Source organism: Liolophura sinensis, chromosome 10 (assembly GCF_032854445.1).
Source record: "Liolophura sinensis isolate JHLJ2023 chromosome 10, CUHK_Ljap_v2, whole genome shotgun sequence".
NCBI lineage: Eukaryota > Metazoa > Mollusca > Polyplacophora > Chitonida > Chitonidae > Liolophura > Liolophura sinensis.
Window position 1 is genome coordinate 15,961,499 of NC_088304.1, and position 22,342 is coordinate 15,983,840.

Sequence of the window (22,342 nt, forward strand, 5' to 3'; positions counted from 1 at the left end):
GTGAGCATGTCTTATAATTATGGTGGACGATCGCACAGGGCAGTGTTTTCTGCAATGTAATACATAATGGCTAATTTTTTGTGGAGGGAGTGGGGGGGGGTGCTGTTAAGAATTCTAAAATTGGCTCCGATTTATTCTCAACTGGCTCAGCCAGCAATATTTGACTGAATGAGCTCTAGTCCCCTCTGGATCATATTCCAGTTTCCTGGATCCAGTTGTGTTGTGTTTACGTGTAAAGGCTCTAAAACTAAACGAGAAACGAAAATATGTTGGTATCAAAATAAACAAGGATGAAAACAAAGGGACAAAACTATTTGGAAATACTTCGTTTTCTCTACATGTTAAATAAAAGATTACAGACTATTCGTTTCAAATTAGAGATTGATCAATTTGACCGTTGGTGAGCACAAGGGAATCAACATAACTGTAAAGGTAAAAATAGGTAAAATAAACATACGTCATAATGTCACGGACGTCCTATGCTAAGCAGAACATTGGGAATTGGCAGCGCTTGATTCCATTATTTGCCCTATATACATCTCTTCTATCTTATCTTATCGTCTCAGCCCATTGTTTTTGATCCGTAAATCCGTAAAGAGGCAAAGACTGTAAGTCGCTTTATCTTTAGAGGTCTTCCAAGGATATGAGGTGAGTATTATGAGACTACAGGCGGTTACAGGCATGCATAACGTACTGTGCTCAGTATGTAACCTTACAATGATTAATATGGTTTAGAATTTACATTTACATTTTACATTATAAGATAAACTCTGGACACGTGGGCAATTCCAATGTCTTCATGAACCCAAACCGTAGTCGCGCACTAAATAAACACTGAAGTGAGCATGTCTTATAATTATGGTGGACGATCGCACAGGGCAGTGTTTTCTGCAATGTAATACATAATGGCTAATTTTTTGTGGAGGGAGTGGGGGGGGGGGGTGCTGTTAAGAATTCTAAAATTGGCTCCGATTTATTCTCAACTGGCTCAGCCAGCAATATTTGACTGAATGAGCTCTAGTCCCCTCTGGATCATATTCCAGTTTCCTGGATCCAGTTGTGTTGTGTTTACGTGTAAAGGCTCTAAAACTCTCATTCGTATTCTGTTTCGGCCGAAAATTCAGATCAAAAGTAGGTCATTGCGGTGTGTCAGCTGGGCAAAAAGATAAACGTTAGCAGTCCAGCTTTGACATAACACGTCGCTGGACGTATAAAACTGTCGGTTTCTCTGACAATCAGGGGTGGTATTTATCGATAGTCCTTAGACTTTAGTCAAAAATTCAAACATAGCTACAATTAAAAGGACATGGTCTAGGTAGCATAAAAAGTGCACTCTTAATCTCTACAGCAGAACGAAGTACCAACCCCAGTTTGAGTTTTTTCCTGTTCTGAGTTTGGCTTCTTGAGCACTTGCGATTCATGACTTGAATTTTAAGTTGCTTGATGAATACGGACCCTGGACAAGCTGAGTCGAAGACGTACACCCTCACCTTTAGTTATGGGATGTCTCGTTTTCGTTTAACAACGCACAGATCAGTCATTAAATCTAAATGGCATGATCGAATATTACTTCTGCAAAATATGACCAGGCTTTAAAGAGCAATATTCGACCAGTTCATTTACATTTAGGACTAATAATCAAAGATATATCTAACACATAAATAGGTAATTTGTCTACAGATGAAAACTTGGCCCTTTGCCTGTTGTGATTTGTATTTGCATGTACCTGGTTTGTGTAGTACGTCGTATACAAGAGTATTTAACTTATTTGTCGTCGACCAGCAATTTGGTGGGAGGAAACCGTATAGAGCCCCAGGAAACCCCACGACTATCCGCAAGTTGCTGGCTGGTGCAACTGGAGAGAAAGCCAGCATCAGATGGACTTGAACTCACAGCGACTGCATTTGTGAGAGGTTCCTGGATCTAAGTGCTATACCAGCACGCTAAAAACTCAACCACGGTTGTCCCCGATGGTTATGAGGTTAAAGCTCTGGCTTATTGTAAATGTTAGACCAATGACCAGTAAGATCGCTGGTTCGCATAAAGCTCACGCTGCTTCAATTGCAGCCTTATGTCTTGGGGATGTCTCTTAGGTACCTGGAGAAGGGCTGTGGTTTGTTCTGAGCTCTCCTGTTTCCTCCACTATTTGACTGCTGTCAAAGAAGTGATCAAATTTTAAGCATGGCATTAAATACCAATCAAATAAAATAAATAAACAACAAAATACAGATTCGAACTCGCAGGCAAATTTTGAAAATTGAAAACAAAATTTGAGCGGATTCAAAGTTTGCACAGCGCATGTCAAAATCGATATCTTAACGCTGAAAGGTTTGAATTGCTTAAGCACCTTGGTATACGCTAGAAATGTGTTGTTCACTTTAAGTAACGATCGTTTCCTTCAAGGTCTGATTTGTCGCTTGACTTCACACACTCTCGCGCCAATTACCAGCTCAAATATTTCATTTTTCTATGCCATGGTATGGCCCCCAGTCAGTGAATGCTAAAAGCTTGCCCGGAACTTCCGGTTTATCTGTCACGGTCAATGCAAGTCATCGGGCTAGCTGACATTTGAATAACAGTCGATCCACTGCACATTATGTATCGTATGTTCCAGCCAGACCGTTATTGTTTAACTTCTAATTGGAACGATCTCGGCAAGTCTATTTCTGCAAGTGTTATTCTCAAGGCTTAATCTGCTTCGAGCTCGATCTACTTGTCTTGTCCACCGGAAGTAGCGTTTCGGTGCCACTGTACGCATGACTACAACCAGACTTTACTCTCGGGGACGACAAATGCCTGGAGTGCCTTTTCTTCACGCAAGCTCGGGTGTGGTTTGAAGGTCAACGTCATAAAACCTTATAGTAGGGGCATTTATGACTGAGAGAAGCTAACGAGACCTCCTGTCATGAGCAAGAAAACTTTCTTAACCATGGTACATAGGCTTTTGAAACGCTCTTCCTTTCCGTTAACTTTGTACTATTTTTCCATCTTTGCTCTGATTTTCTCTCTGTACTCTGATTGTCTATCTGTAGTCTGATTTTCTATCATTACTATGATGTACAATCCTTAGTCTTATTTTCATACATGGTAATTATAAACCCAATAAAATTATAATTATTCATGGCATGGAAAATGACAAACAAACATACCAAACCCAAGTTGTTTTTTCCAATCCTCTACAGAGCGACTTCTCAAGAGGAGTGTTGTTACTGTGTCTCCCTCAGACTTTTGAAGTTATATTTGACTTTTTGAGCCTTAAGGAAGAACGCAATGATTTTGTGATATGTTTATTCAAACACTCTTGTAGAAAGTGTTAAGGCTAGAGAGCATACTCTCCAGTAAGAAATGTTGTGGCTAGAGAGCATACTCTCCAGTAGAAATGTTGCGGTTAGAGAGCATATCTTCCTGTAGGAAGTGTTGTCGTTAGAGAGCATACCCTCCAATACAAAGTGTTGTGGTTAGAGAACATATTCTCCAGTAGAAAGTGTTGTGGTTAGAGAGCATACTCTCCTGTAGGAAATGTTGTGGTTAGAGAGCATACCCTCCTGTAGAAAGTGCTGTGGTTAGAGCACATACTCTCCTGTAGGAAATGTTGTGGTTAGAGAGCATACCCTCCTGTAGAAAGTCTTGTGGTTAGAGAACATATTCTCCTGTAGAAAGTGTTGTGGTTAGAGAGCATATTCTCCTGTAGGAAATGTTGTGGTTAGAGAGCATACCCTCCTGTAGAATGTGTTGTGGTTAGAGAACATATTCTCCAGTAGAAAGTGTTGTGGCTAGAGAGCATACCCTCCTGTAGAAAGTCTTGTGGTTAGAGAACATATTCTCCTGTAGAAAGTGTTGTGGTTAGAGAGCATATTCTCCTGTAGGAAATGTTGTGGTTAGAGAGCATACCCTCCTGTAGAAAGTGTTGTGGTTAGAGAGCATACCCTCCTGTAGAAAGTGTTGTGGTTAGAGAGAATACCCTCCTGTAGAAAGTGTTGTGGTTAGATAGCATACTCTCCTGTAGAAAGTGTTGTGGTTAGAGAGCATACTCTCCTGTAGGAAATGTTGTGGTCAGAGAGAATACCCTCCTGTAGAAAGTGCTGTGGTTAGAGAGCATACCCTCCTGTAGAAAGTGCTGTGGTTAGAGAGCATACCCTCCTGTAGAAAATGTTGTGGATAGAGGATAGAGAGCATATTCTCCTGTAGAAAGTGTTGTTGCTAGAGAGCATACCCTCCAATAGAAAGTATTGTGGTTAGAGGACATATTCTCCTGTAGAAAGTGTTGTGGATGGAGAGCATACCCTCCTGTAGAAAGTGCCGTGGTTAGAGAGCATACTCTCCTGTAGAGAGTGTTGTGGATAGAGAGCATACCCTCCTGTAGAAAGTGTTGTGGCTAGAGAGCATACTCTCCTGTAGGAAATGTTGTGGTTAGAGAGCATACCCTCCTGTAGAAAGTGCCGTGGTTAGAGAACATACTGTCCAGTAGAAAGTGTTGTGGTTAGAGGGCATACCCTCCAATAGAAAGTGTTGTGGTCAGAGAGCATATTCTCCTGTAGAAAGTGTTGTGGATATAGAGCATACTCTCCAGTAGAAAGTGTTGTGGATAGAGATCGTACCCTCCTGTAGAAAGTGTTGTGGATAGAGAGCATACTCTCCTGTAGAAAGGGTCGTGGCTAGAGAGCATACCCTCCTGTAGAAAGTCTTGTGGCTAGAGAGCATACCCTCCTGTAGAAAGTGCTGTGGTTAGAGCACATACTCTCCTGTAGGAAGTGTTGTGGTTAGAGAGCATACCCTCCAATAGAAAGTGTTGTGGTTAGAGAGCATATTCTCCTGTAGAAAGTGTTGTGGATAGAGAGCATACTCTCCAGTAGAAAGTGTTGTGGCTAGAGAGCATACCCTCCTGTAGAAAGTGTTGTGGATAGAGAGTATACCCTCCTGTAGAAAGAGTTGTGGCTAGAGTGCATTCTCTCCTGTAGAAAATGTTATGGATAGAGAGCATTCTCTCCTGTGGTTAAAATGAAACAGAAACACGTGATGCGTTTGGCGGAGAAAACATAAAAGTTATGTTAACTTCAGATAATAGAGTGTGAAAGTTGTCTTTATATTTGAGAGAGGAAAGTAAAATAAGTTTTACAATAAAATCACCACGGGGCACATATTTTCTTTGGATAATAATGTTCTAACTGAGAATATAACACTTATTTAATAAATTTATTTGTGCTGAAAGTTTGTCTCTTCACTTTGCAAATGTGTTCATCCAGAATTTTGATCACATTTATGTTTTTAACATTTTCATAAATATTATCATAATTCAGATTAAATGCATGCAAGTACCATTTTCTATTATGGGCGATATCTAAACATTACATTATTTTTGTTGGGGGGGGAGGGGGGTGGCTTTAAAGAATTAGTAGTAGTAGACCAAGTTTGACAGATAAGTTATTTTGTAGAAGATGGTGTTACATATTGCAGTGACACCGGAAGTTGCGTAATTTCAGAGATATTAGCTGAGGAGCACATGATGGCATACACATTGATTTAATGTAGACGATATCAACTGTCTAAATTACCAGATAACCCTTGCATAACAAAACCAATCCCAATAATGGATTTTTATTCGATATTAAATTCACCAGATTTGTCGCAGGTGTTGTGTCACTCGTTGTCGTCACATTCACTCGTAATATTTATAATATTTGTCCTAATATTTGTATTCCTGCATAAATGTTGGTGGACTATTAGCATCCCCGAAGCCTGACTCATTTGCATTGTTTTAATGTGATTGTATGTTAAATTTGATAACACAGCATCTTGAGTTATTTTAGACCTCTAAAATGTTGCAATCAACACCGCCGCATTTTTTGTGTTTATCTAATTCTGCTTAGCTATGGGGCAAGTGCTGCGTAATTTGCTACTGCTTAAGCTTTTACATGAAAAGTGAGAATAAAACCCAGGCTGAGGTAAATTGACATGAGGCCGTGTTTCACCGGTCACGTGTGACCATTTGCAAGTTATCACACTGTCGTTGCTGTTCTGGTTTTACTTTCTATGATATAAGTCTTGTATTATATATATAACGTAAACATAAACGTATACACTTGCTCTTAAATAACATGTTCTACTGTACATGTTTCAGTATCTCATTAGCCGTTGACTATAAACTTATTTCACAGTATTCTCACAACAGAAAAACAGAGAAATAAAAACACCGTAAGTCTTCTTCCTGTGAAGTACGAAGAACATAACCTTAGTGCACATTGGGTGTAATTATTCACCTCTCGTTTGAACACCATGTTCTTTACACAGAATGAGTGGTGATATAGTAACAATGTGTGGTTGAGATGAATGTTGATATGGCTTGAAATTCGTTAGAGATGACATGCTTTCCACGGATACGTACATGTACAGATTCACCTAAATCGTGTGGAATATTCTGGAATCAAATACTAAGTAACTGATCAGCCAATTCAGTAATCCATATTGGTATTCCAGGACAGCGTTTGGTTTTGATTACTCAAGGCTGACACTTCCCTCATAGTTTTTACAACATAATTTCTGCCTTAAAGTCTACCAAAAGTTAACAATATCTAGGCAAATATCAGTCTGACCTTTTGTGATGACCTCTGTCTCAACAAGCTCATATGTCATGATCACAAACGGTCGATACAACAGAAAGATGGGAACTGTCCGGTTTTCCGGAACTCGTCCATTGCAGTGATTTATGAAGGACGTTGATGCCCGATAGGCTTTTGATCAAACCATCCTGTAATTAACTGTAATGTAAGCCACTCTCTTACCTGAAACAATTCTGGATACATTTGCTTGAGGTGGGGCCAATTAAAATGTGGGTTAATGTCTACCTGGGATGGCGTGTAAGGCCCTCCATGGCTTATTCTGATATCCGATGCCCTTTCTTGTCCAGTGCCTGTCTTTCGGGTCACCGCTCAGTGTTTTGGGATCAATGGTCTCAAAGTCATCTCAGCGGGACCACAGCCATAAGTGGTGGGCCCGGACCAAAGCCTCGAGTAGGTATTGTTTGGTAATCTACGCAGCCTTTTAGGTTTACAAGCGACACCGTCGCCCGTGCATTTCAAAATAATCAGCTGTGGTGAACCCTCAAGGCTCAGGGACCAGGATCGATTCCACAACGCCGTTTATGACTCAAAATTTAAAAACTCTTTACGATGTCTAGTTTCTGGTATTGTCTTATGACAGCGTTGATGAATTGAATTAATATAGCCCATAAATAAGCTTTAAGAACGTATTTCAAACTTTGACTCAAGTCAGAATGGCTTTGAGGAATCGCCCCCCCCCCCCCCAATCAACAAAGCAATTTTTTTACTGACATCAAAAGCTCAATATAATACGCAAGTTATGGTCTCAGGGATTCACGATATTTATCTTAACATGACACTTGTTAAATTCTCCCAATTTTAACTCCTATGATATACAAATAAGAGTTTAAATCATATTTTAAAATATGTAATTGAGCCAAAGCCGGCCTTCTGGAGTCAACCACATTCTGTGATTTGTGATGTGATTTCGTCGAACAATGCACGCACATTGCACTTGGGCGAGATATTGCGCGGTGGTATTGTCATTTGCTTCGGTAATACACATGGATGTTCCTAGATGTTTTCTTATAAAACTTTTATTTGTGACGAATTCTTGCATACGGTGTAAAGCACCTAACAAATAAATCAGTTGTGTGCCGTCATTCTTTTTTCCGTATTCTGCATAAGTCATGGTGCTAGGGAGCGTATGAACTGCTGCTATTGAAGTATGTACATGAACAGTAAGCATAAAACCCTAACACAGGTAAATTGACAAGACACCGCATGTCACCGGTTACTTGTAACCATTTGCCAACAATCAGACTTTCTATACTGTAGTCTTCTATATTAAGTCAGTAACGTGTAGATTGTAATTAAGTTTGAAGAGGATAACATCTGGGGGGCACGTAGCTTCGCACAAAACTAGTTTAAAAATCTATTTCTATTCTTATCTTCGACTTATCCGTGAAGGACAATATTTGAGGATCTTTCTGTTAAGACGAAAGGAACACAACACGCAAATTCGTCAATAGGATATACGTCAGCTGCCTGATTCTAACTTGCACGTGACATGTGAGCCATTTTCTCAGGCGTCTTTAGCAACAGAATACACTTGTTGTAAAACAAAAAGGCGCCACAGAAAACTGCTCTAATTATCGATGTTTTTTAGTATTACAAATCGTATAAAACAGAAACGATAGGTGCAATAGGAAACCAAATCAGAAGACCGTGTGATCAGGAGCTGGGTTAAACTCAACACTTAAGCTTACTGTACTGATCTTGACCATTATGCGAGACAAACAACAGATTATGTCGCTTCAACATTTTCGTTGGTACTGATAAGAAGTTCGCACAATTTTAAGTCACTTGATAAAACCATGTGATCTTTCCCTGAGATTACCTTTAGATCGGCTACCCGGAAATGAGCTTAAAGTCTGGTGCGTAATAGATCTGGGTGAATACCAGAATCTTATTGGGCGAGAAACACGAGCAGTTTGCGTTAGTTAGAATCTTGGAGACGTGATTAGCTGTGTTGCCATCTACAGAAGCCACTATTTGGAATGTCCGGATTATTGTGCCTGAACTTTACTGGGTTCTTGACAATCGTTTAAATATCAATTGGTTGGGGTAATGGAGGATAGAAAAAAGTCAGTGGAAACGCTATACAAAGCAAACTAAAAGAATCTCACCAATCGATAGCCAGCCGATTAAACGATCATTAAGTGACTGGGCCCTTAGAAAAGCAATTGCTTAAAATTGGTGCACTGGTGAGTGCCACCTAGCGCGGTCAGCCGCGATTAAAACCTCTGCTCGTCTCAGTGACATGCGACACTGACCTTTTTTGGGACAACATTGTCGTCGCTCCACTGACCTGAGATTAATGAAGAGCAACACGCCAAATCTAGGAACCGCTTTCCGTCCAAAAAATTGGGTCAGGTTTTCCAGACGGACCAAAGGAAATTGTCACTATGGCTGAAGTTGGAAAGGCGATCTTATTTGCTTAAGAAAAGAGACAATGTCCTTCGGGGAAAGGGCTTTGGTTAGAAACGTGTTTACATGCTTCGAAGAGCAGTGTCCAAAAGACAAGTCATTTGTGTCCATGAAAAACCGCCATAGGAAAACAAGTAAATGCTTATGCAAAGTTAGCTTATCAATCATAGTTGTTTTGTTTTTTTAATGCTAAACGAACTGTAATATTACATATGGCCATAGATATAGACATACACGTCAGTGGAACGTCACATAGTTTATCGACATGCTATTGCACTGACGCTTTCTCATTTCGCCATGTCGGCTAACAGCTGCTCTTTCCAAGCACCTGCCAAGAGTCTTGTGATGCATTAAGTGGTGCAGTATGCGTACGGAATTGAATTCCCTTTTTTCATTCAATACGCACGTTTTGAATAAGATGAAACATTTCCTTGTATATCGTTGTCAAATTCTCTCTATCCTAATCATCAATGCTTTCCAAGCTTAAAATGGTTCTTCAGAGTTTAGGTCTCCGGAATGGCAGGCGTTAGGTCTTCGGCAGGTCATGCGTTAGCTTTCCTGGGGGTCAGGCGTTAGACCTTAGGAAGATCAGTCGTTAGGTCTTCGAAAGGTCAGGCGATAGGTCGCCGGAAGGTCAGGCGGTAGGTCTCGTTGAATCTACGTGTGGCCACGCATTGAGTCTCTCTTTGGCCTTCCCTGTTGACAACTTCTCACAATTAACCAAATTAATTTACTACTTATATATTGTATCTTACATGTTACCATCTTACCATGTATACGAATGTTACGACATCTGCATACGGTAGTAATGCGTTGAGTCTTCGAATTTAGTGTTCGCATGAAACTAAGACAGTTAAATTGAAAAAGCTACATGTAGATCTTTGAGCGCTGCGAAATAGCTTTCAACTTTCCGCATCCCGATGACACATAAATCGATTGCCGTAAATCCTCTTTAATGTTTTAGCCACGGACACTTTTCCAAGATAATTTTTCTTGAGAAAGTTCCCCATCCGAAGAGAAGTACAAAACCATCTGAGATCGAGGACCGGAAATATTGCTGACATTGTTAGAGTTGATTTGACGTGAGCTTCATCGCTGATCTACTTGCCTCGTCTACCGGAAGTGCCCAATCTGCGCATGAGAGCTGCTCACCGCCGGTAGTGGGTAGGTCAGGGGATGGAATTCCTCTCATCACGCCATGTCACCTTGGGATAGCGTCGCAAAATCGGGCTAGTATAGCTGGAACTGGGTTAGTGGAGTGGATGTTGGCCGGAATACTTCCTTTCCGCCTTTTCGTGCTGCCCTCTGGCGGAGCTGGTCTGTGCTCACACCGAGCGTTGTGATGTATGATGGTCGTTACGGGTTTTCAACTCACAAGCCTGTCATGATGATCCTATTTGGGCGAAGAAACCTCGACGACCCTGCTTTTTATGCACTTCTTTTATCGGCGACTTCTGCCACTATACTACTCGCCGCGTTGTTCCAGCCGTCTTATTACACTCTGTCGCTGTTTAAGTCACCCGCCTATCTATCAGACCCAGTACTTAGCCGCACAGCCACATATCATCCTTCAGACGTGCAATACAACCAAATGACTCATTCCAGCCATTCCGGTTTTTTCCTCACAAACTGCGCTGTTTCGTAAATGTGGCGAACTACCTGAGACATCCTTACGTACGTCATAAAAGATCATACATCCTGATAAATATGTTAAATAAAATATGTCTGCTCGTATTCTCTACCCACAGTTATCGATCCTTTAACATGTGTATTGTATTGGAGAAACTTGTAACCCAAGCATTGTTTGGTTGTCCTTGGCGTCAAAAGCTTGTATAGAAGCAAACCGTACCGAACAGTAATGAAAGCTTTTGGAATGCCAACAAGCACGATTTTTTTGGTATCAGGCTAACTGAAAGCATAAGATCGGGTATTTTCATATCATCCGTAAACCAAGGAGGGACGCACAAGCACGACAAGCACGAGGCAAATGTCAATTATTAACAGTAAATGCGACATTGAGAGCCTATGTGAAATAACACTGGTTAAAGATCAAAGATTTCCTTCTTTTCAACGATGTCAGTATGAAATTCGTTTCAAGAGATCCATAACACATTTAAATGCAAACCCCTTAAACCTTTTATTTAGGTGAGATTTAAATTACCTTTTTTCCCTGTAGTTTATGAGCACTATATGATATAACACAGTGACTTCCTGATAAGCTCTAACAATCATTTAGGGAGCAAGTGGGAGCATCTGCGCACTCGATATCTGTCTATAAATGTGTTGTATGGATTCAAAGGAAACTTAAAATGAAGACGTGTAATGCTGTATCTTGGATTCATTAAGTACTTTATGAAACAAACGCTGAGCTCACGAAGTAAATGAAGATGGGCTGTCGCACGCTTGACGCATCTTTCCCTTCACGAAAAGGCCGCTGGTTTATCCTTAACCACAAGGCGGCATGGATACCCCCTTATCCAAAGCCCAGGGTCTGTGTCCTTTAACCTCGTTAGCCTTTCCAGGTAACTGGTGAAATGTTGTTGTTGTTCGTTCTGGCTCTGATTTCAACCATGAACTCATTTACTATAATAGAGGTTAATTAATTTTAATAACAACATAATGCACGCATTCAGTAAACCAAAAATATATCCACTGAAATTCCAACCCCAGGCACAAAGTTGACTCCGAATTATCATACTCTAATGGAAAACCTGCAAACGCCTTTAAGACAGCGATCCAAAGCTACAAGTATGCATTCCTTGATTTTCTCCTGTATTCCGTCACATCTTAACCTGTCTGAGTACTGCCTAAAATATTTAGGCAGTACAAAAGCACTACAGCTTTACAACAGAAGACTATGTCTGTACTGCGATTAGGACCTATTAGGACCGAGAAATCTTCCATTAACCATGGTAGCACTTGGCACGTGTATTCAAACACTAATTTCATCAAGACATACCGAGAGGAATTATGATTCTACTCAGTATGAACTTGTGGAATTTTCGATAATCTCTGCTTTAAATTACGATGTGTTTTCGACAAATAAATCAACCTGCTATTAATGTTACGTGGTTATCAATACTGGCCCCTCGTCATTGACCTATGAAATACAGACACTTTGGAGTAGTTTGTTTCAATAAGTGAGTCTTATATGACAATTAAGATTCTCTTTGCCTTTCACGATCTGGCGCAATCAGCCCTGTGATTGTTGTTTGATTAGGTCTGGGGTTTTTTCTCGGACCTCACTGAAAGCCACGTTCCTTGCAGACAGTCCGGAAAATACGGTGTAGCGTTTACGAGGCTATCGGCTCTAGAGCCCAGCTTACGGATCGATCAAGTCAGGGCGATAGTGTAGTGACACTCCAGTGATCTTCCCGCAATTACAGAAAACGTCTTGCCGCTCAATAAAAGTTAAGCACTGCACTACTACAATTACCACCGTATCCGCTTATGACGAATAAGTGGCAGGTCTTTAAAAAAAAATCTTTATTTATTGTGCCTAAAGATATTGCAGGTTCGCAACCTGCGGATGGTGTTGGGTTTCTCAAAAGGCTGTGCCCGGTTTCCTCCGATCATAATGTTGGCCGCCGTCGTATAAGTGAAATAGTCTTCATTTCGGAGTAAAACACCACTCAAAAGAATAAATAAATAAATATATAAATAAATAAATATTGTAGGCCTAGTTTTGGCCAACCTATCTAGGGTAAAATGACGTAAGCTTCTGGAAAATCAGCCAAATTAAATGGCTATATTGATTTCGAAAGGGAAGATGTTTTTTTCTAGCTAGTTACTAGTTAATTAGTTACACAAATGTCAATAATTTTTACACCTAGATTTGGAAATATAACGAGACCTAAAATAACCGTGTGATGTGTTAGTTGTAATAAGTTGGTGGCGACAAATTTTTATCAAATGCGTAGAAAAATGGATGATATGTGCTAATTATCTCAGTTTTATGTCAGTGTGTCAACTTACCCGAAAATGATAGGCTCGGCTTTGGTTTACTTGCATATTTATGTATTTCTCTAAACATTATTGCCTGTTTCATTTGCACAAAGTCAAAGATGTTGGTAGCAATACCCTATACATGATAAACTATAACAAAGGATCAAAAGAGTAGGTCTTGTGTAGTCGTAATGAACATGGCAGACGCTGGTAACTGGCTTTGAACTGCTGCCCTTCACCCAAAAATTTCACCAACAACTGGTTCTCAGTAACTTCTCTACTTTACTGGTCATGTGTCAAATGGTAAGGGAATGCCCCTAAACGTGAACGTGCATTACTTTGGTGAAGAGAATTGAGGTGGAAATCAGGTCTACTTAACATTGATTCTTGTTTAAACCCTGGGGCCCGTTAGCGACACGCTCTCGATTAACAAGTACTGTTCGCATACAAGTACTTCATTTATCATCATATGACCCTAAAATCTGAGAACAGGGCTCGTTTCTAGGTCCCCGTTTGAAATGACTGTGGGCTACAATACAACATCATCTGTGGATGAGTGGACTGGCCATTTTTGTTACCATAGGCTCGACATTCAGTTATGCCGCTAAATAGTCAGTGGTAAGACACCTATGAACAGTCGAAGCCTTATCCGTTCGTTTACGAATTATTTGTGTTACGCCGTACTCAAGAATATTTCACTTCAAACATTCGTATACCAGCCGCCAACCACTTTAAACGTTCCGGATCAGTAATTGCAAGATCAATTTCCAACATAAAATTCAACACCAAGAAAGAACTCAGAAGGTGTTTAAAATGTAATAAATTCATAGATTCACGCAAAGAGAAAGCGTCAATGGTTTTCAGTGACGATAGAAAGATGTAAGAAATTTGTCCACATCGTGAACTATGCTACTTGTCTATAATCCTTATGTGTATCAGCTGGTGGAATAAAGCTAGAACTAGAGGAAGAGGCAATCTAAGGAACGAGAATGCTTAACTTCAGTATCAATGGCTACTGTCAGTTGCGGAATTTTACGAAAATTTTGCGTTTTATTCTTTCTTATGAATATAATTTTAAAAAATTGGTACTCTCAGAAAATGTACATTCGAAAACACTGATTTCAAGGAGGCTTTCATTCAAAACAAGTTGCTGCACCAGCTTAGTCTGACGAAGATTTGTTCAAATTAACCATGCTTCTTAGACCCTATGATAAGTTTATCAACAAAACAGCTTTTTCGTTTGACTGCTTGATTTTACTCATCACAGACGTATTCAAAGTTAAACTTATTCGAGTTTAGCAGTGTATATGTCTACTGTGATGTACTATCAAGGCAAAACTTTCCGCGTTACTTTCCGAATACGTGGTAGCACACATCCTAGGCCAGCTGTTATGTAAAAGAACTTTGCTTAGTTATTTAACTGTTATCACACACCGTGCACGAGGATATTTCACGCATATACCGGTGGCCGGTTTTTACCGTTAAATCAACCCACCGTTAGTCAGTACTGAGGGGGCCTCCGTGGCTCAGTTGGTTAGCGCGTTAACGCAGCGCAACGACCCAGGAGTCTCTCACCAATGCGGTCGCTGTGGATTCAAGTCTATCTCACGCTGGCTTCCTCTCCGGCCGCACGTGGGAAGGTCTACCAGCAACCGGCGGATGGTCGTGGGTTTCCCCCAGGCTCTGCTCGGTTTCCTCCCACCATAATGCTGACCGCCATCGTATAAGTGAAATATTCTTGAGTACGGCGTAAAACGCCAATAAAATAAATAAATACAAATAATCACTACTGAACCCGAAAAAAAACTCACATACAACGACAAGCGAACCAAAAGTCTTGAATTCTCACAAACAGGATTAAAGGGCATTCATTTTAGATGCCAATATCCTCACGCGGAGTTGCCGTGGCTCTTGTCTGTCTGCTAAGAGACTGTTGGATGTCTCCTGCATAAGGGACTTTAGAGCTACCGGTAAAACCGTCTTGTCTGGCAAGCTGTTATGTGGACGGGTATTACTTCTCCCCTTACATTGGCCACCAAGATCTCTGGAATGGAGACGAACGCTTGGACCACCAGAATATACAAATGTCAAAGTTTGTATTCAATTTTGTCTTTGATGTTCTGCTTCACCACGCGTCAAACCAACATATGTTTCAGCTGTTGTCTGCAATTTAAAATTAATTGCATAAAACGTGTGATTTCATTACTGGCCGTTTTTCCGCAGTCTATATTAACTGGAGCACGGGGGAATCCTCTAGATGAAGAATCTGAATATAAGTAAAGAAAAAAAAACTTTGAAAAATGTCGGGGAGGGGGGGTGTATACAAATGCCAAGGATACGCTTTCCCAGCGACTACATTGTTAAGTAGGAAAATCTGACAGCTGGTCTCAGTAACTCGACTCATTACGGGTTTGCTTTGTTTCTAGAAATAGTTAAATGGTTTATTTATTTAGTTTATGGTAGGCCCTAGCATGAAGGAGTTAAATAAGTTTTCCAAAATAACAAAATTTCCGTTTATGTATAAACGGGGATGGTATTTAGAAGATTGCAAATATGCCCCAAAATTGGAAACTGCATGTACCTGTGTTCAGCTTTATCTTTGTTCAAGTCCGTATTATTGGATTAAAAATACCGAACCTTTACAAATAGAGCTACGTTTCATAAATCTTTCTTGAACTTATTTAATTAAGTAGTGATTAACAGACAGAAAGGACATGTCGAAATGCAGCATTTCACCTTTATAGGAGAGTTTTGGAGATGACTGAGGACTTGAACACAACAGACATCGTCAACAGTAATGCTCTGATAAAGTTTTTATTCATACATATAATTGCTTCAAAACTGGGTATGAGTTGATGGCAAATTGTACTTCAGTAATCAAATAACCTAAAAAATGATCTTGTTCAAACTGTAATTAGCATAAGGAGTTTTACACAGGAGTGTGACATGAAAATTATTATAATTCACTTTGAATATTGGATATACAAAGACATGTAGAGCAAATTGCATAATGGAGTTTGTCATATAAATATGTTTTGTGTTAGGGATTGCGAATGACCTACACCGACGAAAGAGGCTTTATCTGATATCTGATGTGAGAATAAATATTTATGTCATTCAAAATTCAGTTAGGCGTGCCGTGCTAATGGCGTGGCTTGGACAGTATGTTTAGCACTATCTCACAGTGATACAAAGCAATAACGACGGAAATAGAAAAAATTTGAACAGTCTGTTGATTGGATGACCGTTTGCCGTCACTGCTCTTCTCCAAGCTGTTATGGGAAGCATTTACCTTCCGTCTCCGAGGTTACGGTGCGTGTACCGAACTCTGGGTATGCTCTGGTTGGTTTTCGGTCATTTTTTCCCTTTCCCAGACCGTATAAATTAGCCGCCGACTTGAATTGTAATTCTCAAATTAGCCTTTTCTGCGTCTAATGGATTGTGATCGCCTTGAAAACAAGTCCCAAGTCTGGGAGTCGGCTACTCGGGAGTCTAATGCATGTTTAAGCTCCACGTACTGAAAGCCAATGAAGGGTAGTGAATTACTCAGTTGATCGATAGCGATTTATTTGCTTACTGGGCACAGGAGCGATCGTCATCTCTACCAACTATATTAATTGAAGTATAATGTACATTATATTTGCCAATAGGCTTTTGTAAGCCACAAAGCCCTCAGCGCGTGGGTAAACTCCTCGCCAATAAGATATTGGCACATTTTGCCCTGGGGTGCGCCCCAATTTTCTGCAGTTATGACCACGGAAAACTCCAAGGGCCTTTTCCCCAGCGTTCCCGAAGAGAGTGGCACTTTTTACCTGTTCGATGGCCACATCGATGGCTGCTCGCACTTTTGCCTCCGCGGTTGACTTCACACAATCACAAAGTTATATAGCCTGGCGTAATTGTCACTAAATCAATCACGTCTCCATCTGTATCTCTCTCCACCAGGGATGCTGCATTCCCATTGGACGACGCCCTGCTGTACACTTCAGCGTGCTAATCACGTGACCATCGGTAGCGGGCCGTGTCCGAATCAGTACTCACCCGTCCCACGCCACCACTCGGGGTACCATGTCGCCGCTCCCACATTTTCTGCTTCTCCTGGGGTCATGTCGATGACCAGAGACGAAGGGATGTTTATGTGATCTGACATTCAGTGATTAACAACCAATTGTCCTTTCTGTCACCCTCTTTGTGTTCTCACCTCATGAGAATAAGTTTTTGCCGGTTTTCTCTCTGACATTACCTGACAGTCTGGGAATGATTCTGGAGCCGCTCCCTTGTTGACCGTGGTCCTTAAACAGGTAAGTCAACAAGTTTCCTTAATTATAATTAACATCGGATTAAATTCACAATTTTTATGATTCTCGTTGGCAGCCTGTTCATATGGTTTCTGGTGGACGAGTTTGACAAGCAAGTCGATTAAGGGAACACGGCTATTGTTTTTCTTGTCCAAACACAATCGTTTATTATCGAGCGCTGCGGGCGCGTTACCTCTTTGTCTGTAGAGCGTTCTCGAAGAGGTGTCACGCCTGGAGCCCTCCCCGGCTAATTCAACATTAATTTATGTCCAATTGGTTCCGTGAGGGGTAACAATTCCTTCCTCACAAGGTAAATACACGATCTGGACGCTAAGGTCCCGTTCGGGCGTCCAATCTAAGAGAGTGACTCCAGCGGTGTTCGTGAATCTACTGATACTGTTCAGGGTTGAGTTGCAAATAATAAAAAAAAGCAAGTTCTTTGTCGTGACTAGAAACAATGAAGAATCATCGCCTTGAAGAGTTTGGCGAAGAGATCAAAGAGTTTCCTACAGTCCAATTACTTCCAAGCCTGCGGGGAAAATCATAGCTGCAACACCTAGTCTTTTTTCATTCTCCAGCGATCGCAGATGAGAGCTATCAAATGGCGTCAGATATCACGCGATAGGCCAATCCAAATGTAAGTTTGAACAGTACACGATGTTGTATAGATGCGATGATTGAGTCACATACCGCTCTTTTATAAATGGGAGAAAAGACAAGTAAACTATGAAAAATGCGTTTCCGTGAAAACTACTTGACCCAATATCTCCTCTTCAAGCCCGGTGTAGTTAAAAGAGATTTTCAAATGTTAATGCTGCAAGCAAGGCTCGAGAATGCAACCTTCCTGATACATCAGCACGGAAGTATAAGGGACGCTTGTACTGCACTGGCTCGTGTAACGTTTAAAGCAGTGAAAGCAGTTCTTTATAGATCGTGTTTCTGTAACACAAAATGAATTATTCGATTACTACAGAAACGCCATGAGCTATTGTTTAATCGACCCGTTAAAGACTGCATTAGCCCATGTCATGTAGTTTGTGGCATGCCCAATTTAACTGTTAAAATTTCGTATTCGACATGGATACTGTCCAAATATTGCTAGGCATTTGAATAAAAAGTTGATAATAACTTACAATAATATAATGTAATAATAGGTATGGTGATTTGTAGCTGCATTTAATGCAAAAAAGGAAGACGACATAAGTGTCAACAGTCGATACACAGTGTTTTACAACGATAGATGTGTTTTCTGGGTTTCTCGCTGGCTCAGTCACTTAAAGGGTTGGCCTCGCTGCTGCTGATCGAACCAGGCCGTAGAGGCCGCGAACTCGAATTTCGCTATTTCGACTGTGGCTTTTATTTAGGTTTCCGGTGACTGACGAAGCATACTCCATACAGCGCATGCGCTGCTCTCTACGTTCACTTTATATCACTGCAACCGCTAGCAAAATTTGTGCAGAAACCTTGGACAACGTCGAGGATAGTGAAGTCATGGTGATGAGGCACGAAGTCATGTCAGAAAACACAAAACTTCTGTCTTTGATTTTGTAATAATACTTTATACTCTAACCAACACGTGTGACAGTTTTATCGCTGAATGCTGAATAAATAGTTCTGTACAAGGAGACCAATGACTAGGATAAGCTTAAACAAGACTCAAGCTTGTCAAGTGGTGGTAGCGATGTAAAGCGAGCGTAGACAGCTGCACATTCGCTGTGTGGGATATGCCTATGAAGAGAGAACACTTAATCCGGGCTCTCCTGGCACTCCGGGAACTCCGTTTTCATTCGCGGTGTGGGATATGCCTATGAAGAGAGAACACTTAATCCGGGCTCTCCTGGTACTCCGGGAACTCCGTTTTCATTCGCTGTGTGGGATATGCCAATGAAGAGAGAACACTTAATCCGGGCTCTCCTGGTACTCCGGGAACTCCGTTTTCATTCGCTGTGTGGAGTATGCCTATGAAGAGCGAACACTTAATCCGGGCTCTCCTGGTACTCCGGGAACTCCGTTTTCATTCGCTGTGTGGAGTATGCCTATGAAGGGCGAACACTTAATCCGGGCTCTCCTGGCACCCCGGGAACTCTGATTTCCTTCTCACATATACCTGACAGCGGTCATAAGATGAAAAATGGTTGTGAATAAAGCTAAAAACCTGGCTTATAAATAAATAAATAAATAAATTCAAATTTTTAATAAACTAAATAAATTGTCCTCTTGGTGAAATACCACTGTATTTAAAATAAATATCTACCACTATGTTTCACATGTGGAACGGCAGGCTTCGTGAAAAATGTGATTTTCGTTAAAATGGGTAAATAAGCCTGTGACATTTAAACTTGTTAGCCACGTAGTTTTTCACCGCCAGTTGTCACGCATTGAAGTAGATGAAAGCAAATTATAAAGTATTTACAACGTCTCATTTATCATCGACTGCAAACATTACAGCATCTTGGTATTTTAGCTCTTAACAGTACCGACATGGACGTAGAGAAGTTCGGATTGCAGATACAAATATCCCTATTTTTGACACAAAATGTTTCCATAATACAACACTGATGGCAGGCTTATTTTTTTTCTCATTAGATGTGGCATTATTGGAAGACCCCTTAAACTCTCAAAAAATGTTCAAATAGTTGTAAGATGTATTTTCAAACAAATGATCTAACCAATTACCAAGGCAATTCTTTAAATATATGTCTAAAATTGCTAAGGGGTATCAGATTTAACTTGGGATAGTAAATTTAGCGCCCTGATTTCGGGCATTCTAGGCAGGAAATTCTACCCTCGTAGTCTATGATTAAAACACTGGCGAAAATACAAGCGCAAGAAGTGATAGATTGAATTCCTATTTGTTATGAATGTCACGTGATAGACTCCATCAAAGTCCAATGACGGGTGCATATTTGTCACTACAAAACACATTGAATGTATTCATCTTGCAATCAAGCCACAGATAAATCTTCCTGACAAACTTTCCATTTTACTTAATGTTAAAGGAATCTTAAAGATCACTTAATTGCTTCCTTTCATGAAGTAGTGGACAATATCTGTGCTAATAATCATGAAGAAAAGGCATCATTATGTAAATGTAAAAGGTTTCTCAAGCTTTCAATCCACATGCCGGGATCATTATCAAGTGACTAACCACTTTATTTAAAAAAAATATTTAAAAAAAACTATACAGGGGAATATTTAAATATACACGGGCTTTTGTTTTATTAGATATACTTCTTTTGATAAAGTGGTTAGTCGCTTAATAATGATTCCCGTCACGCGAATCGAAATCTTGAGAAATCTTTTACATTAACGTGGTGATGCCTCGAGTTCATTATTATTACTATTGAACCCACGTGTAATGTTTACAAAGGAATGTCTTAATGTTATATTATATTCAATATATTGCATTTATTTAAATTTAACTTTTAATTGAGACGTTAAAAATAATGTAATAATGGATATATAATTGTTATAAGTTTGATGAGATGAGTTTTAGTATCGCAGGGACGGACACCGACAGACAGTTCAAGATCTATGGACTAATTTAATAGTTGTGTAATTTCAGATTAAACCGACTTAATATATCCATTCGGATTTCCCTTGCCTAGTGATTGTAAACTTACCTTGACTTAGTCTCAAGGTCAACTTCAGACGCCTTGAGGTCAATGTCATAGAATATTTGCTAACGTCCTGGGGTTATGAAGCATCTTGGGTTTGATCTAAGCTGAACAGCAAACGAATATGGATTTTTTTTTCAGTATAAACGTAGATATACTTCAGATTCCACATTAGAGGATCACCTAAATCTAATCCAGCTGTTCTTTGTCTATTCTTTTCTTTTAGGTTCCATTTAGTTTATCATAAACATTTAGGTAGTGTGCTCCCATTGCCAAGAAAAAATAATACCTTTTTCTTTTAGGTTCCATTTAGTTTATAATAAACATTTAGGTAGTGTGCTCCCATTGCCAAGAAAAAATAATACCTTTTTCTTTTAGGTTCCATTTAGTTTATCATAAACATTTAGGTAGTGTGCCCCCATTGCCAAGAAAAAATAATACCTTTTTCTTTTAGGTTCCATTTAGTTTATCATAAATATTTAGGTAGTGTGCCCCCATTGCCAAGAAAAAATAATACCTTTAATCAGATGTTGTCTGATTTTTAAAGAAGACATGGTTGAAAATATTTATACATTATTCATCAGTTAAACAGTGCTTTGTCTACATAGCAATTGTGACCACTACGATAATCATTCTTGTGATGCATAAAGGCCGTGATCATGTACGGTTTATTGCCAGACATCTTTTGGTTGGCACATTCAAGACCCTAAATTTGCACATTTATAGGGACCACTTACTTTAAGACAAAACAGCCATGACAAAAAATGTCGATAATTATTTTCTGACCCGTATATTCATTAAATGGTATGTTCCTGTTTACTGCATTCACGAAAGAAAATATTAGACAGACAGTGTTAGGATTAAGTGCTTTATGGTAAGGTGTGGGTGTTATGTCATGATTTGGCGACTTGAGAGATGTAATAGTTCCAAGCACATGTTTATTTAAATTTTAAAAAATAGTCATAAAAGTGTCGAACTGATGGCTACATTTATCACTTGACATGCGGAATTCATGCTGCAAAAATGGGAGGCAACCGTTCAGCGAGAGATCACCGAACCATGACTTACTGCATGAGGTTATCTTGCACCGTCGCGGATCCGTTTGTTGTCGTTTCGTGTAACTGACGTTGCGCTTTTGTTCGGGGGTGGGGGGGGGGGAGTTATTATAAAGCCATTCGATCGAGTTTAAGTCAGTCACACTTACCTAGTGGTATAATACAGGAGATACATTTATATTTCTGTATTGTTGCTTTCTGTAATTTATGAATTCGTACGAAATTTGCTGTAAACGAAGCGAAATAAGTGAGGTTTGTGCTCAATTGCGGAAAGAGTCGGTCAAGATTTGTAATATTATTTGATCAGTCAATCCCGTGATTATTACATGAAACACTAGAAAGTATGTACTTTTCCTTGCTGTCAAAAAATGTTGGAAACAGATTTTTCACCAATTCCAAAT

The 22,342-nt window shown here is 40.0% G+C and overlaps 1 protein-coding gene across 1 annotated transcript in view; it reads left to right on the plus strand.

Annotated features, from left to right (window-relative positions):
* Positions 1–17,180: 17,180 nt before the first annotated feature.
* LOC135476568 (sodium-dependent dopamine transporter-like) overlaps positions 17,181–22,342 on the plus strand; it is a 46,428-nt gene continuing 41,266 nt past the window's right edge. The window contains 1 exon segment of the mRNA XM_064756632.1: positions 17,181–17,272. The gene's annotated coding sequence lies outside the window, so the exon portion shown is untranslated.